We start from the raw sequence: 15519 nt of genomic DNA, 5'->3' as shown, positions 1-15519 counted from the left end.
AGCTGACCGTGCATGCTCCGCTCCCAAACAAACGACACACAAATCGTGTGTATCCCCCGCCGCCAGATATCGTGGGCAGGGAGGAACACAGCGTTTGTAATGCCGTTCGCTCGCCATATACTTTTTCATGATTGTTTTTTATATATGCTTGTGCGGACAGACAACAGTAAATAGACAGACACATATATTTAGCGCTACTGAAGAGCAGAAGCTGGTTTGCGCTCTGCCGGATGCGCTTTTATACTTTCTGGTGCTTACGTCACCCCGCTCGTGACGTCTCGCTACTCCATTGGACTGATTTGACACGTGCTTCAGAACGTGGTCACGCAGGGGCGTTCCCAAAGCGACTTCGACGCAGCTCGAGTTCCTGAAGGGGAACTGTTCTGCTAACAAGTCACACAAGTTTTTCTCTTCTTGAACTCATTGTGAGACTTTATACAGTGTAAGGAGAATTGAAAGCACTTTTTATGTACTGCAGCATGATTCAAAAATAGACTACATTGTACTTGAACCTGATGTGGAAATATCCTGAAGTCAGTGACTATCAAGAACACTTTCTCTTTCAAAACCTGAGGCATTTTTAGGTATTATGCGGTAGGTGCACTTCTGATGCATAGACTGTTCCAAAAGGAAAGCAACTTAATGTTACCTCCTAAGATAGCTTGTTTTAGCCAAATTCAATAACATGCATCTTTCATAATCCCAGAATGCTCAGTGAAAACATAAACCCAAGATAATACATGAGCCAAGAGAAAGGCGGACCAAAAGTTTAAAAGTTTGTGGTCTGTAAGACTGTTTCATGTATTTGAAAGAAGTCTCTTATGCCCATCAAGGCTGCATTTATTTAATTAAAAATACAGTAAAACAGCAGTATTGATTAATGTTATTACCGTTAAAAACTAATATTTTCTATTTTATTCATTTTAAAATGTAGTTTATTTTTGTGATGGAAAAGCTGAGTTTTCAGCAGCCATTACTGCAGTCTTCAGTGTCACATGATCCTTCTGAAATCATTCTAATATGCTGATTTGGTGCTCAAGTAATATTTTTTTTATTACTATCAATGATGAAAACTGAATAACATTTGTTTTGAAAGCATGATACATTTTTTCAGGATCCTTTGATGAATAGAAAGTTCAAAAGAGTAGCATTTATTTGAAATATAAATCTTTTATAACCGTATAAATGTCTTTAATTTTCATCAGTTTAATGCATCCTTGCTGAATAAAATGATTAATTTCTTAAAAAAATAAAGTAGTGTATTTCATTCTAAACTAAAAAGCACCAATAAAACATAGTTTAGTGCAAGTAAAAATGGATTCTTTCAATATTTGTGTATCACATCACTAATAACTCTTATTAAAATCAATTGTGTGTTGAGTCTTCTGTGCAGAGCCATTCCAAATTGCTCTCTTATGAGGTTCCATGATGGTTAAGATGCTGTGTTAGACAGCAACTCACTATGTTTTGGAACAGAGCTCTTCTATTCAAATCACAATATTAATTAAATAAAATGAATGGCTCTTCATATCCACTTACATACAAGTCAAATATTCATCATTTCATTAATTTCTATAGCCATTATATGTTTTTTATTAATCACTTAGAAAGTAATAGACTAATTCAGAACATACTCAGTAAATGAGACATACTGTAAATTGTAGCTTAATGATCAGCACCACGGACAGCTCCCTGCTCTCTTATATTTATTGTCTTAAATTATAATAGGTTTTACTGATATATTAAATCATTATAAGCTCACACACACTGAAGTATATAAATCCATAGTATCCACCAATTCCCTTAGGAAAAATAAATAAGCATTATTTTCTCCTTTGTCTTAAAAATATGTTACTCTCTTCACATCGTTATCGCATTCGCAAGTTCAGCTATATGTCCTAGTTGGTGGGAAGGTGCTGTACATTTACCTGGATGAGCTGTCATTGTTTAAAATCACAGCTCACTTCTTATGCTCTTATTCACAGTTTGGCTCGTCTGTGGAGCCAGCAGTAGCACTTTAAATGAAGAACTCTGACCCTGCAGCTCAGGGTTATCTGTGCCTCTCAGCAATCAGCTCAACGACATTATTTCCCAGTGCTGGCACACATTTACTCTCACCGCCGCTATTGTATAGAATCCTTCAATCTCTATTATAGCTTTATATTATATTTTTTATATTTATATAAACAATCTTTATATTTATATTATAGCTATACACCACTAGCTTTCTATTCTTTCTATTCTATCTACTTGTTTTTCTTTGTTTGTGTGTGTGTGCATATGTGTGTGTGTGTTGTGTGTGTAGTGAGTGAGTGAGTGAGTGAGTGTGTGTGAAGGTGTATATATATATATTTATATACACCTTGCTACGTGTACTGCGTTAGGCTAACCGAGACTTGTCATTTGCACTTATATAGTGTTGCTCTTTTGTTAGTTTTGACTGCTTTTATTGTCCTCATTTGTAAGTCGCTTTGGATAAAAGCGTCTGCTAAATGACTAAATGTAAATGTAAATGTAAATATTATAGGCCGACATATGTTGTTGTGTTTTTCTGCTAACATGTGCAAGTATTCTTTTTGAGATCAAACCCGGAAGGTCGTGTTGGGTATGTTTCTGTTATGATTGGCATGTAGGAATACAGCGTGTGAGGTTTATATACTTCTTGTAGCGATATGTTATATAGAGATCGAAAGACCACAAATAAAACATTTTTTTTCACAGACTAGAAAAATACATGAACTTTGTTACAAAACAAAGTGTGCTGTCTTGCCGCTTGTTGCACACAATGGAAGTTATATTCTAAGACAGCGTCCTAAATTACATTGAACCTCATAAGTGACTTATTATAAGTGATTTATTTATTTATTTATTTTTATTTTGTTTTTGCTGGGATCATCACAATGCAATGACCTGATGTGATGACCTGAAGGGTGAATGTGATATTGTGCCCATAACCCTGGACTCTGTCGTGGCTGTCCTGACTTCATTCAAGAAATATAGATGACTTGTAAGACAGCGTTTTCCTTATAAGCTCTACATATGGTTGGTAATCCGTTATAAAAATGTATTTGTCAATACAGATGCATAATCCATGAGTTCTTACTGGAATTTTTACATCACTTTCTTGTCCATGCATGCAAATGGACAAGTTCCCATGCATCACTGGTGTGGTAATATATGTGCATAATGATGGCCGGTCCACTTTCATCTGAGCACATGAAGCCCATAGCTGCTCAGCTTATTAGCTCATTGAATTAGACCAATCATGAGCCAAATGGAGGAAAGACCGGACACAGTAACATGCAATGCTTATAAATCAGTCTTACTCTCTTTATGTAACATGGCGATTTCAGCTCTTCTTATTACCCAGTTTATCCTGCCACAGTGTACTTTTTCACAGAAATTTAGGGTAAGATTTACTGAAGAAAAGAGGGAAAATTGGCGATGATCTTCAAGGCAGAAAGCTTTTTTAGTTCCAGTGGAGGAATGCAGCCCCTTTAAAAGGAGGCCAGCTTTCTTTAAGGTGTTTTATCTCAAGTCCTTTGCGGGCGGGTGGCGACCGACAGAGCAAGCGGTCATCGAAAAGGGTTGTAGTGCTTCTCCCGACTCGCTACATGACTGGTGCCGGCTAAAGCCACCCTTTTGCCTCACCACTGACTGAGAACACACCATTAACAGAGCCACAGCTTGACAAGAAAAAATGAAGAGAGCTATTTTCTGTGGCCTCGAGTGCCAGGCTGAATAATGAGCAGACATTCTTTCTCTCTTCCCCCTCCACGGATTCACTCCTCCTTGTGAGAGTCAGAGAAGAGTGTTTCTGTCTCTTCCCCCCTTTTTTTTCTTCTCGCTCTCTCTTCCTGTGCCCTAATCTGTGACTTCTTTTCCTAGGAAACCAGGGCAGGAACAGACTGTGTGTGCACATCACATTCAACATCTTTGAGTGGTGAATTAGATAAATGTCTAGTGTTGTCTGATTTATGGATTTGAGGATCAGATATTTTGCATCCAGAATGTCACAAACATTCATACTGGAATCAAAGTAGGTGTCTTACAAAATAAGAATCTTGTTTTGTTTTCTAATGGGAAAGAAAGGTCAAAAAATGAGCTTTAATGTCTCAAGTGTTTCTCATAGACAGCAAAATATGAAATAAATCTTACTCTGGTGAGATTCACTCACTCAACAACATTTCAGATTGTGTTCAAATTGGCAAAGATACCTAAGTCTGCATTAAAAAAAAGTTGAAATTACTTGTACTGCCAACTAGATACAATGTTTACTTGCTGCTTTAAATTTTTGAGTTGAATTGGGTGGAAATATTTATACATTTTAATTAAAATGGTAGATTTCCATTAAGTGAATGAGCAATATTGTTATCCTCTGGGTGTATTGATGGAGTCTAGCGAGTATATAAGCACTTCAAAGGTTACAACACACATGTTCACACACACAAAGACACTAAGAGAAATAAAAGGGCATTAGTCAGATCCTATATTCTCGAAGTGGCTGTGTTCCCTGCAGACACCTCTTCCCCTACCCTTGAGTGCTAATAAAATTATGTGAGGACCCGTCTGCTGTGCAGGCAGCGTGAATTCACAGCCAGAGAGCAACCGATGAACCGCCATGGGTGTTTTTTCCTCATTGTGTTCGTATTAGATTCCGTGTACAGATGTCTGAGTGTGTTCAAATGTGAATTTGCTTTTGTGTCTGTGACTCGTGAATGCAGCTGTTCATCTCTTTCTCCTGTGTAAACATGTTGTTTGTGTTAATATTTGTCTCCGAATGAGTTGGGATACGAGCGTGCGCACATGAGGGAAAGGCAACTGCAGCAGTAATAGTTCAGCTGGCTGTTAGCTTAGGCATGGGGTTTGTGATATATGGTTATGGCCATTCACTGAGAGCCAATTAGGCCTCCTCTGTGTTTGAGCACTATGGAATCCCATAATACACTACTCTCCAGAGCACCCACGGCTGCCTCCTCCAATGAATAAAGAACAGAAAATAGAATTCTCAACGGGAGGATTTGGTAGCTCATGTTTACTCACTCGTCACAGCAACAGTAAATGAGCAATGTTCTTCTCTTCTTTTTGTTTCACATAGATAACAAGCCATTTTCTATGGATCCACTGATCGTCATCTTCTCAAACCACAAGGCTCGTTCCTACAAGCCCATCTGAGTCCTGCAAGCAGGTAATTTGTGTTTAATTTTCATTTTTGTCCATGCTTTTTTTGTTCTTTTGAATTGGAGTCCAAACTTGTTCAGACTGCATTTGCTGTTAATCACACCACAACCTTCCTGCTTTAATCTGCCATTGTTATTTACAAAAGGAGGGGAGAGAAGAGAACAGAGGATCTGCTGTTATACAGAATCAAGCACAGGCTTTTATCCTTTCAAACACCAGCAACAATTGTAAGACAGTCTGACCTCTTTTCTGATGCTGATTAGTGTGGTATTTGAGCTGACATTAAACATGGTGCAGTAATTATGCTAAAAGGTAACAGAGAGGTAAATGCAGCGAAAAGAGGCTCTTCATTCTGATTCACTTTATAAACTCCATGGTCGGGTTAAGTGGTGGACTCTACAGATATGCAGCGGTTTCCAGATAAGGTATTAGAATTAAAGTAAGAAATCTCTATCTATAGCAGCCATTAACTTGTCCATAAAAGCAGTTTTGTGAGATTTCGTCTTAGAGCATTATTTTAAAACTTTGCATCAAGTTCAACGGTGCAGTAAATGACTCAATACCAGGAGCAATTCATTAGCAGTAAATGTGGTTATAGCCTGCCTTTTAAAGGAAGTTGCTAAAATAATTTAGATTATGCTGTGAACTAAAAGATGAAATATTAAGTTTAACACAATGACTGTTAGTTTTGCTTCTTTCTTTTGAGGGGCCTTGTGGCAGTCCTGGTTCAGAAAAGGCATCAAAGAACGAAAGAAATAAAAAGTGCTTTAACAGCTAAGTATTTCCTTAGCGGTAGATAAAAAGTGGAACAAATAGCTTTGTGTATAATTTTGTGTGTGTGTCACACTATAATGGGTGTAATAATCCAAAAGCCAGAGAAGACAACGAAGAAGAGTTCAGTATCTTTTAATTATCCAAATAGTAGGGCAAAATCTACACATTCATGCTAGCACAAACATTCTGAGTCCGGAAATCAGAAAGAGACAGGGCAGAATAAATACACAGCAGTTAAGGGCTTAATTGATGAAGGGCAGGTGAAACAAATCAAATCAAGACACATGAGGAGAAACTAGGTCACAGACGACATAAACACATCAAAACCGTTACAAAGTGTGTGAAAGTAAAAGTGAAGTGACGTGTGGCCACGTATGGTGACCCATTCTCGGAATTCGTGCTCTGCATTTAACCCATTCAAGTGCACACACACAGTAGTGAACACACACACACGCACCATGAACACACACCCGGAGCATAGATATATATTATTATCTTCATTATTATAATGATTATTATTTGTTTAATAAACCATAATAATATTTGTGATTTTTCTAACCATTATTAAGACTTTTTTTTTACATATAACTTTAATGCATTTATTATTATTACTTATTAAAATACTAGTAACACCAAGATCAGGGTTTGATTAGAAGGGAACACACATTAGCAAAATGTATAAGTAAGACACATGACTAAGACTACCAATCAGAACATGACACAATGAACAAGAGAACCAATGGCATGAATACATGAGGGCAAGGGAAGCATGACACAAACAGGGACCATGACTAAACTCCAAAATAAAAGACATGAAAACATGAACAAGAAACACAACCCAAAACACCACATTACAGTTGAATATGATTGCCTATAATAAAAGCATAGATAAAAAAAAGCATATGCCAAATGCATCATGCGTGTAAGAACACTAGACTCCAAATCCTCAAAAAACCTTCAGTTTGAATAGGCTTTACACTTCTAGACATTAACAGTCCATTTTCATGAGATGCATATTCCACTATACTTTTAGTGAACAAAGACAGATTTCAAAACATGCATACATGCATACAGCAGGCTGCAAATGAGAACGAGCTGTGGTGGGCTAATGAATGATAGGCACTTGAAACTGTGAAGAAGATGGTACGGATGTACAGCTGGCAGAGGCAAACACTGACGTGAGTGAACATTAAAGATTCATTCAAACAGCTGTTCCTTATCCAGGACAGCACGATCCACCACCATGTGCTCTGATTCTGAAACAGAAGAGTGCAGGAAGCAGGGGTGAAAATTTGACTAAAGCTCAGGGTATTACACAAGCAGCAGAGTCAGCCGAGAGATCTGTCTGCGCACTGTCTTCAGTGATTGAAGGGTTTACCTCATACTGAAAAACATGAAATCCATGGATTGAGAGTTGAAAACTATGACAGCGGTATTTCAAGATTCTGTGCTTGAATCTGACACACAGTAAAGTTCAGGCTAAAATTTAGAGTGAACTGAGGATGAACAGAAAGACCATATTTGTGTCTCTGTACAGTTTTCCTCTTCCTGCTTTATAGTTTGATTATTTAGCCAGATATTTACTTTGGAAAAAGTCCCGTAAAATACAGCTCCTTAATTATCATTATCAAGTCACTCTTAGGACTAGTTCTCTGATGCCTTTTGCTCTAAATGCTCAGGAGTGTTATTAGCCTGTTTTTTTTTTTTTTAATAATTGCTTTTCTTCAGTAATTCCCAAGTTAGTATCAGTTTTCTTATGTAAGTGGTCTTGGCTTCATTTAGGTGAGTATAGGGTGTTTTACATGTTAAACTGTAACCACAAGTTCTCAGTTCATTGTCAGTGGGAGAAAGATGACAAAACAGAGGCGGCACTGAAAGCTTGCCAAACTAGCAAACATAGAGATACAAGATATAAAAAGAGATGTTTTGAAGAATGTGTCCGTGTTTTTTATCCATTTAATGTTGTTTTGGACTCCTTTTACTTTTATTGAATGGACAAAAACAGTTGAACAATTCCTCAAAATATCTTCTTTTTTCTCATAGAAGTAAGTCATACAGGTTTGGAAGTATATGAGGGTCAGTAAATATGACAATTTTCCTTTAATATCATGATTGGAAATATTAAATCTGTTGTGAATGCTAATATTTGATATTTTAGCTGAAAATGTTCTCAAAAATATTGACAGAAATACTTTTTTAGAAGCTTTTTTCAACAATGTATACATTATAGCAGCTATACCAATCTCATTTTCTTCAGAGTGGTTGAAAGTACAAGCTAACTTGAAAATAGCTAACAGTCAACAATGAATTTTCCTCTCCTCTATTATTTTTTCATAACAAATCAAACAGCTTTTATGTGGTTACTTCAGAGAAGTCTAAGATTGCTCTAGTGCTCTATGAGGCATTCACTACAATGAATGAGAGAGCAATTTGCAGATTAATGTCTGGCCGCCAATCAAATTTGAGTTGTTTCATTAATTTGGTTAATTTTATTAGCTATCACTTACTGTACATACAGAACACAATTTTTTACATTAGTCATCTCATTCAGAGCAGCATGTTTCCATTTGCTAGCAGTTAGCTAATGCAGTAGAAGTAGTGTATGGAAAAGCTTGTGCACAAAAAAAGGTGGCAAGATCGCAAACAAACATCACTTGTCACGAACTGTGTAAAATTAATCATCTTCTCATCCTCGTCATCATCTTTTCAAAATCATGTCATTTGAAATATTAATTTTTTCTGTTAAACGCAAAAGGAGACATTTAGCACAATGCTTAGATTACTGGTTTGAATGAAAGGAAAGCTCCCAAATTAAATGTTATTCACTGAGTATTGTTATTCACTGAAAATATTGCCTTCTGCCATTTTGAACAACACAAGGGTGAGTAGATGAGTTAAATCAAATGAAAAATTGTGTTTTTGATTGGTCCAGACGCTACAGCATTTTCGTTTTTGCGTGATCTATTCCTTTAATGGTCTTGCAGAGTAACATTTACCCTCACAAAATTACAAAATGACAAATTCAGCATTGCGCATCTTCTGAAACAACATGCCCCTTTTTGCCAACATAAAACTGACTTGCTTATAGCTTTTCTCAGACTTTACCGGATATAATAATTTCCTGGAAGACATATGTTGTCCTTTATCCCTTGACCTTGGTGAAAGGAAAATGCTTTTATCTGTCAGCAACACAAAACACATACCTTCCTTGCAGAATCTCAGCCACGCAAAATAATCAGCCAAACAGGAGAGCTAATCCCGCTGGAAATCACGGTAATAAGCCCACCGTCCCCTTTTGAAATAACAGCTGCTTATGTTTTTCTAATGGAGAAGTGCCATCACAAGCCGTCACTTCTCGTTCATCAGCAGCTGTTAGCTGTGACTGGAGGTGCTGAGAGAAATCGGCATAATATTTGTGTGCTGTGTGCAGAACCAGATCTTCTAGAGACGAGAGCTGTACAGATTTAAGGCCATGACCCTGCAGAAATGATGCTTCTGTCTCGTCACCCTCACACCTGGATTTTGAGGCGAGGGCAAGGGGCCTGGGTCGGCTTAATAGTGACAACTCTCATGCTGATGATTCTGAGGTGATACATGTGATACGCACCATCTGCCGAGGGGTCAGTGTGCCCTGACAGGGCCTGTTTGAAACATAACGTGTGTCTCCATGTGTCAGAACGAGCGCTTGTATCCCTCAGGCTAATTTGAGACTGGAAGACAGACAGACATATTCTCATCTGCCATTTTTTCTCTGTGCAGCACAGTCGATAATATATGTTGTTGTGTTGTTATTTTTGTCTTCAGCAGAGATTATTTTCTTACATGTCACTGAGTGCATTAAAGGGATAGTTCACCAAAAAATGAAAATTCTGTCATCATCTATTCACCCTCATAGTGCCAAACATGACTTTCTTTTGTCTGCGGAGCACAAAAGATGATATTTTGAAGAATTTCAGTGTTTTTGTCCATTCAGTGTTGTTTTGTTAAAAAAAGAAGCTAATTTGTGACTTTTTATCTCACAATTTGGACTTTCTTTCTTGCAATTGTGAGAAAAAAGTCAGAATTGCAAGATATAAAGTCACAATTATGAGAAAAAAAAAGTCAGAATTGCAAGATATAATCTCAGAATTCTGACATCTTTCTTGGAATTCCGAGTTTATATCTCATAATTCTGTATTCTGTCTTACCTTTTATGATTATTAAAGGGGTCATATGATGCGATTTCAATTTTTCCTTTCTCTTTGAAGTGTTACAAGCTCTTGGTGCATAAAGAAGATCTGTAAAGTTGCAAAGACTAAAGTCTCAAATCCAAAGAGATATTCTTTATAAAAGTTAAGAGTCAACCACGCCTACCTAAAACGGCTCGTTCTAACACGCCCCCACATACCTACGTCACGATGTGGGAAGATTTGCATAATATATATATATTCTTTTATGTTCCACAGAATTAGAAGTCATAGAAGTTTGGCAACATGAAGGCGAGTCTAACTGGAAATGTTCTCAAAAATATTGAAAGAAATGCTTCATGAGCTTTTTTCATCCTCATATATATATAATACATTACGGTGAGTGTACAAGCCAGCTTGAAAGTACTAGCTAACAGTCTACAGTGAAGTTTGCTTTCCTCTTTGGGTAATTTGAGAAGCCACAGCGTGTCTGTCTGCACAATTAAAACCTGGACAAAAGTTAATAAGCTAATTTGTTTTAGTGTTTTATCGATGGAGTGTTCGTGAAGTCAAGCCAATGCAGCTCCGTTCTCATAAATGATTACATTGTTTAGCATTGTGTACGGTTTAATGTAATGCAATGCAAGGATCCAAAATGTGCTCCTTGAGCTCACACGCAACTGCGTAGGCCAGCGCTAAAACAACCTCCATCCCACTATAGGCCAGTTTTAGCGCAAACATCCTAACAAGAGATTTGTCTGACCTCGTTCCCCTGTTGTTTTGCAGCGAGTTTCAGCTCTGCTGCTGTCATTGAGTTTTCCTCAAACAGTGAGGCACGGAGAAGACAGGAGGAGACAGCAGAGAAAATAAGAAACAACGAAATCCCACATGGCGTCATTTCACTTTTCAAACCGATGAGCCTTGCTCGCTGCCCTCTGCTTGGAAAGAGTCAGCGAAAGAGCGAGATTAATGCAGATCATCTGTCATCACCTGGCAGCAGATCAAAAGATCTCATTGGCAGACAGTATTCGAACATCCACTGGAGCTTCTTTTTTCTCACTTGGAGCTGTAGAGGCAGTTTCTCATGCACTGGGTATTGGCTTTAGGTGTGTAGGGAGAAAGGAGAGAGGTGTGAAATGGCACTAGCATTCCTTGGAAAATTTAAAGCAAAAAGAGAGTGATGTTGAGACACACTTATGTTTTGAGACATCAGGGAATACATTTCGTGGCATGCCGAATGTAGATCCCAGAGCAGGGGATTTGGGCAGAATTTGAGTGGGGTACGAGGGTAAGGAGAAGAAGGAGAGAAAATCGTATTCTTCAGAAGAGCGAGAGAGACTCTTGTTCTTTGTTGCGAGAGCTGTACCCCAAGGCTTGTTGCTGTGCTGATGGAGAGGAAGCAGGTCCCTGTGTTGTGCTGCTGCGTTTTCACTCCTTTTTTGTCTTGTTATGCATTTATTTTCAATTTTCTTCTCTTCATTCACCTTGCGATGAGAATTGCCTAAGTGTTTTACAGGTCACAATTAAAAGTTTGTTTCACAGTTCAGTGAATCTTTTTACAGGCAGGTATTTAACATAATTGCCAATTCAGAAATCAGCTCCGGCATCCTCAAATGTTTAATTTAAGAACTAATGCTATACTCAAATATAGTAGCATTATGTATATAACTGTTACAGTAAACTGTTTCTGTTTGCATATGGCAAGAAATTCCCAGTAGGAATACTGTAGTTCCCCCAGAAATAATAATTCTGTCATGATGTTGTTCCAAACCAGAATGGAACACACACACACACACACACACACACACACACAAAAACACACATCAGCTCCAAAAAGGACAAAGAAAAGCACCATAAAAGTGTTCAATACAACCAACTCTTGCTGTATTTTAAGTCTTCTAAAGTCATATGACAGCTTTGTGTGAGGAACCAAATTAAATTTAAGCAATTATTCACTGAAAATCACCTTTGCTGTGACTCAGAATTCAAATTTGGCTTTGAGAATGTGACATTTATGATGTCCTTGATGTCCAACCTGTTCCACAGACAACATATTTGTTTTGAGAAGTAATTTTACTAGTGACTAATAACTTAAATTTTAGTAGTTTGTCATGACATGAGGGTTAGTAAAAAATGACAGAATTCATGACATTTTTGGTTGAACTGCTTCTTTATCTCATTTTGGCAAAGTTAAAATATTTTCCCTTTTGTTTCTTTTGAACATATTTGCTTAAAGTGTTTATTGCACAAATGGAGTCTTCTCAGAGGAATCACTGTTTGAAGTCATTTGGCTTAACCTTACACTGACATTCAAATCTGTAACTTGGAAAATGCAGACACCTGACCAGCAAGAGTGCCTCGTATGATGCGACTGCACCCTGTCTCACCTCTATCTGCAAAAGTAATTATGGCAAATCACCGAGCAATGGCACACTGGATTGGAGAGAAAGCAGCCAATAAAGGTCATGAAAAAAAAACACATCTCTCTTGATATGGAGGAGAGGGTACATTTTCCAGTGGAGTGCTGATGCTCAAGGCCAGGAATTCTCCTTTACCTCGCCGGTCCCCCAGCAAATACTGTTCCTCTGCACAAAACCCTAAAATTCCCCTGAGATGAGACATGACATCAAGTGAGAGACAGAGCTTCAGCGAGGATCATGGGGTGAGAGAAAGGTTGCTGAAACATTGTGGAAAGAGCATGGAAGCAAGTGAGAGGTGAGAAAGGGAAAGGATGAAAGTGTAAGGGAGACTGTGTATTTCTGTGTGTGTTAGAGGTGAGAAAAGAGACAAACTGTCAGGTTTGGTGAAACAAAAGCTGTAAGGGTATGTGCAGCAATGAAACGAGTAGCCCTACAAATTATAATAATGATTGTTTACTCAGAATAGTGATTTAATTTAGATGAGTTAATATGGAGTTTCCTACATTCATTTGATTACTTGATTAAAACAGTGTTTCTCAACCCCGGGGGTCCACAGACACCTAGTGTTCTGTGGTGTAATTGCAAGGGGTCTGTCGAATCATTTAAAAAATATATATATCTGATACCATAAATGTCATGAATCTATTAGTACAGTAGTTCTCAACCTGGAGACCTTAGCAAAAGAGACTCATTCAGTGACTGTAACTGGAGGGAGCATACACTTGTAGAAGCGTTGTGAGGTAAGGGTGTGCGGTTGCAGTGGCAGCTTTGAAAGCCAGTATCAAAGCCTTAAATTTGATTCTGGCAGTGACTGTGGAGTAAATCAGGAGAGGTGTGACGTGGGTCCTCTTTGACTGATTGAAGACTAGACATGCTGCTGTGTTCTGGATCATCTGTAGAGGCTTAGCATGCTGACTGGAAGGCCGGCCAATAGAGATCAGCATATATTAGATGTGTTTATATATATTTTAAATTGACCACTTGAGGTGTACAAAAATGTCATATGTCATAATATACTAATACTTTTATGACATATGTATTATGGCATACAGCATAACTGACCATGGAAAGAGCATGGAAGCAAGTGAGAGGTGAGAAAGGGAAAGGAGTTTTTTTTTCACAGGTTTTGCTGTAGAATTGGGTTTGATTGGCTTCAAATTGGCTTCATGATATAAATAAGCATATTCTGTTTTGCAGCGGCTTGATTATAATTGAATAAATAAACGAAATTCTAAAAAAAAAAAAAATTTTGAGAATCATTTGATTAAAGTACTCTTATACAGTGTAACATGAATAGATTTGTCTGTAGTGCAAATGGCTTTGAATAATATCATGAACTTAAATATTGCCTTTTATTAGGCAAAAACTTTTCTTCATTGCGTTGATCATTTTAGAAGAGAATTCTGGTTTTGCTAGGCCACAGCACACAGTCACAGTGAGTCTGTCTCTATTCTGACCTCTGGCATCTACTGGATGTTGACCTTCAGAGTGTGGGGATTGACCAGGCAAGCTGCCCAAAACCATCCGGCTGCCGGCTGGCCCTTTCCCAAGGAGACTCGATCCAACGGATTATCCACCCAAGCTCCAACACCGGCCGCCCTTCAGATGCAAGGACTGGAAAAACAACAACCTTTTCTTGCTATGGGCCAGTCTTAGGGATTGATTGTTTAAATGAAGTGCTCCCGGGGGTGAGCCTTTAGAAAGTAGGGCTCATAGACTGATGGAAGACACAATCAAACTGTAGTGTTACACTAACAAAATAAAGCGATAGTTAACCCTAAAATGAAAATCATCATAATTTTCTTACATTCATGTTGTTTCAAACCTGTATGACTTTCTTAATTTTTTGGAAAACAAAAGGAGATATTTTTAGATGTCAGTGTTGTTTTAGACCCCTCTGACTTTCATTGTGATTAAAATCTGTTTAAATATTCTTCAAAATGTCTTTTATGTTCTGCAGAATAAAGAAAGTCAAACAAGTTTGGAACAAAATGAGGGCGAGTAAATGATGACAATATATGTGTCAGGATTGGACCTGTTTTGTCATGCGTTTCGGTTCCTGTTTTGCCTTATTTGGTCATGTTCCTGTCCTCGTTTAGTTTGATTTTGTTCCATTGATGTCACCTGTGTTCCCCAATCATCCCCAGTATAAAAGTCCTAGTCTGTTCAGTTTGTGTTGCCCTCCTTCGCCCGGAATATCTCCTCCTCCTGCTGGAGCAGGGGGAGAGATCGCTCGAGGACCATACTAGACTGTTCCAGCTGCTCGCTAACACCACCAGCTACCCGGACGACGCGCTCTGTGTGTTCTACGACGCAAGTTTAAACACCGCGTGCAGAGCGCCGTCGTTCGAAGATGGTCCTCGAGCAGATTTCACCGCGTTTGTGGAATGGATTCTGGCGAGAAAAGAATGGCCTCTCATCGTCACATCGCCAGATCCACTCCGGACCTAGAGCCCAGCCCACCATCACCCCGCTGTGCGGAGCTAAAGCTCGAGCCCAATGAGGATGGAGAGCCAATTCTCGCCGCGATCTAGGCTCCACCTCGGCTCCTAGCTCCCTCGCCTCCACCGTCATGCATCGATCCAGCAGCTCCACCGGGCTCCCTCGTCCCTCCGGCTCCGCCTTGGTCGGGCGTCGACCCGCCATCGCCTCAGGACTCCGCTCCTCCGGCTGCACCTCGTCGCTCCGTCCTACCGGCTCCGTTGCGCTCCTTCCTCCCGCCAGCTCCACCTTGGTCCTCAGTCGCTCCGGCTCCGCCGCGGATCTCCGGATCTCCGCTTCCACCTCGGTCGCCAGAGACCTCGGGCTCCACCCTGGCCCCCCGGATCCTCGGCATCCCCCTGGCTCGTTGGCTCTCCGTCTCCGCCTCGGGCTCCTCCACCACCTGCTCCGCCGCCGTTGGTCGGCCCCATGGAGTCGGTGGACATTCCTCCTCCATGGCTCCTCCCTCCGTCGGCTCCACCGTGGGCCGCTATTAT

General features: G+C 39.2%; 1 protein-coding gene across 2 annotated transcripts in view; it reads left to right on the top strand.

Moving 5' to 3' along the window:
• Positions 1–15519, top strand: part of LOC107740326 (alpha-1,3-mannosyl-glycoprotein 4-beta-N-acetylglucosaminyltransferase C-like) — a 117050-nt gene that overhangs the window by 45020 nt on the left and 56511 nt on the right. For both annotated transcript variants that reach the window (XM_016552740.1, XM_016552749.1), the window contains exon 2: positions 5099–5188. The gene's annotated coding sequence lies outside the window, so the exon portion shown is untranslated. The remainder of the gene's footprint in view (positions 1–5098; positions 5189–15519) is intronic.

The sequence above is a fragment of the Sinocyclocheilus rhinocerous genome, unplaced genomic scaffold (genome assembly GCF_001515625.1).
Source record: "Sinocyclocheilus rhinocerous isolate Xijiao unplaced genomic scaffold, SAMN03320098_v1.1 scaffold2055, whole genome shotgun sequence".
Classification (NCBI taxonomy): domain Eukaryota; kingdom Metazoa; phylum Chordata; class Actinopteri; order Cypriniformes; family Cyprinidae; genus Sinocyclocheilus; species Sinocyclocheilus rhinocerous.
This window is presented reverse-complemented; position numbering and strand designations above follow the sequence as displayed.